Source organism: Chenopodium quinoa, unplaced genomic scaffold, assembly GCF_001683475.1.
Source record: "Chenopodium quinoa cultivar QQ74 unplaced genomic scaffold, ASM168347v1, whole genome shotgun sequence".
NCBI lineage: Eukaryota > Viridiplantae > Streptophyta > Magnoliopsida > Caryophyllales > Amaranthaceae > Chenopodium > Chenopodium quinoa.
Genome location: NW_018745000.1, coordinates 3,599,599 through 3,603,027, shown reverse-complemented (window position 1 = coordinate 3,603,027; position 3,429 = coordinate 3,599,599). Strand labels below are relative to the sequence as shown.

Below are 3,429 nucleotides of genomic sequence, written 5' to 3'. Positions count from 1 at the left end.
AATTACCTAACAAATAAACTAATAGCCATCACTAAACACTGATTAAGTGATTATACATCGTATACTCAAAGACATAAATTAATATAGCCAACTACCATGGCAAACCAATATCACTATAGACGTTGGACATCTTTCTCATTATCTTACATATAGTAACACTTATAGGAACAAGTTATGTGTTGTAAATTATAACATGGTAATCTCTAATTCACATCTAAATTGGTCAGCTGGTGTATTTAGTAAACCAAATGGACCCTTGTCTCAACTGTCATGCACAAATCAGCAAGACATGTGAATATTCCAATCACAAACTGTATAGACATTCACTACTACAAAATGTCCAATAAGAAACGCGAGGTAGAGAACGGTTAAGCTGGATAAGCGTTTCACAGAACTATATAGAACGCCTCTGGCTGTAAAGCGTTTTGTAAAGGAATGAATATAGAACGTTTATCTACCTAACCGTTCTGTATTACTTTTCCAATTGAAAAGTCCCTTAAAAAAACTTTGGGCCTTGTGCTCTTTTACAAATCACAACCGTTAATCAATAAAGCTAATTTCTTTATAAATGATACTCCTTACCAAAATAAATGGAACTCCTACTAAAACCTAACTCCTCCAAACGTTTGACAGTCGCCATCAACTCCTCACCATTAAACTATCAACTTCCTTTCATTTCACAAACCCACAAAATTTAAGAGGTGTTCTAAAATGGGTGGTCTAACATTCGCTCTTCTAAAATTTTACCCTTGACTTTATATGTTTTTGTTCATGATTTTCTTTGACGAAGATTGCCATGGTATGTTGTTATTCTTCTTTTCCTAGATCTATTTTTGAGGTATTAGTTTCGTCAATTCTATATACGATTGGTGAATTTTAAACGTTTTTAAACTGAAGAACTTTTGTATTTGTTGGTTTATTTTTAAAATGATGTAATTTTTCTCTGCTAAATTAGAGGTTGTTTTCAATTAGAGTGAATTCGCCTCTTTGTATACTAGACTAGATCTACTTTTGAATTAATTGTTCTCATAATTTTGGTTCTATATTTGCATCTTCAGGTCAAACAATTTGTTTAACTATATTTGTTTCCATTAATTATTAGAATTCAGATTCAAACTTTATTCTTTCTAGTCCATGAGGTGATAAGTTTCTACTTCGTATATTTTTTAAGTTGATTTTAGGGGAATGAGATTCTTTTGTTCATTCTTTATTTTTGTTGTTAAGACTTAAGATTTTGATTTCAACGGATGTAAATTCTATAGTGTATTGTTTAAACCTTGTGACTTGTTCTTTCTGAATTTTTTCAATTGATTTTCTTACTATCAATTTTATTGAATACGGAGTGTGTTTGTATGGTTGAATATTAATCTAATAGTACTTGTGTTTGCAGATATTTTGAAGTCTAGAGTTCATAAGCGACAAGTATTTGAATTGGCCGGAAGGAGTAACGAAGATTTATTTTCTTGTATCATCTTGAATTATTTGTGAAATTATTTGTAGTATATGACCCCAAAAACCTTCTAGATTCGCTCAATCTATCAATCGATTTTGTACACTAGCAATGTATGACATAGGTTAATGACGTCACATAAGTGTAATGGTTACTTAAATAAACAAATTAATAAAATTACCTATTAGAAGAGCAATTTAAATATACCGCTTTTTTCTACAGTCAATTATTAATATAAAGACTTCAAAATTATGTAGTATCATTGAAACCGTTACGAGGTATAAATTTTGTCAAAACAATACTCACTCTGTTATTTTTATATGCTTTTTAATTTGTTTTCCCGGCACATTTGCTTAGAAGGTTCTTTGACCATAAATATCTCGCATTGTTTATTCTAAAAAAAATGCTGGAACATTATATTATTAACTAGACATTTTTACGGATCTAACGATGTATAATATGATAAATGTTATTTGAATTTTTTTATGTTGAAGAAGTTAGGTCACACATGGTATGTGAAGATTACAATTGTCAAAGTGATGCAAATAAAAAAATCGGAGGGAGTATCATAGTACCGTAGGTATACTTTGCCACTAATGCACATAAGATATATAATTCAGGCTACTTTTTATAAAATTATCATATTTATTTATTAAATCGTAAATACATATAGTTTAATAATTGAATGTGGTAATGAATTTATAACCATTGTTACTTATTACAGTGTACATTTTTTCCCTATGTAACCTTAACCACTTATGCATTCCATCCATAACATATCCAAACATTTTATTATCCGCAATATTTATAATTAGAATATACCCACTTATTATTTTGTGAATTAATGTCATTTGAATAATCAAGTACATCAATTAATGTATATATATTTACCTTATTTCTCATGAAGTGATAAGGACATTCAAATAATCATTCCCAAAAATCTAACATTTTATGCATACTACTTAATAAAGTTTGTAATGTACTTAAACATCTTATAATGCATAGTATATTATGATTTTTTGTATTTCGAGATCAATAACACTTACATGTAATCCATGACTAACAAAAGTTGCCCATTGTGGGGCTTAAATTAGTGCGTACATCGTATTGAGTTGAGCTATTAAGTGCTACAGGAACAAGATAATACATGTATGGATTTGATGAACAATATATTAGCTGTTGCATAGATTAATGGGAACGCAATGGACATCCATCTTGAAACTTTGTGTGATAATATGGAATATATTACTTCTTAAGTGCTTATAGCCTGCTATTCGAAAAAAAGTGCTTATAGCCTTATACACCATGTTAATAGTGGAAATATGATACACATTGCTTTTCAAGTCGATCTTTGTGCAATTGGTGTACTCTAAATGTTAGATCAAGGGTTTACGGGTCATTTTGACCCTTTAAGAGTCTTAATCGAAATAGAGACTGGCTATAACAAATAAAAAATACTCAATATAAACAACTATGTCGTATAATCTAAAACCCATTAGCATTGTCCTATTTGGCCATCGCCAACTTTAGAAACTGTATTACAATATATGTATACACTCTGGTAAATATCGTATGTTAATAGATCATGATTACAAGTTATTATTAGCTTGTACATACACATAGCTTATTAATGTATTGTATTAAGTAGCAAATCAGAATGTGTTCATCGTTGTGCTCCCTAATTTGTTGTTGTCTGTGCTGTAACCTACATTATACGCAATTCGACTATACAAATTACAGTACAAGTCCTTTATTCGGGTCGTTATAAGATATATTTAGTTAGGTTAGAAATCGGCTTCATATTAATGTAGGTTTTTAGATTGTACCTCTACCAAAACACTTAAAATTGTACTCCATAAATAACAAATGCATAAATTTTAATTTCGTATCATACCTACAAATGATACAAAGATTTTTCGTGTATGATGTGTAAAATTATTATGTGTGCGTAGTGGTAATTATATTTATAGAATATTAGT

General features: G+C 29.6%; 1 long non-coding RNA gene across 1 annotated transcript; it reads left to right on the top strand.

Moving 5' to 3' along the window:
* Window positions 1-490: 490 nt before the first annotated feature.
* Window positions 491-1,654, top strand: LOC110707425. The gene is made up of 2 exons (XR_002508485.1): window positions 491-799; window positions 1,391-1,654. It is a non-coding gene; the product is annotated as an uncharacterized LOC110707425 (long non-coding RNA).
* Window positions 1,655-3,429: the final 1,775 nt, after the last annotated feature.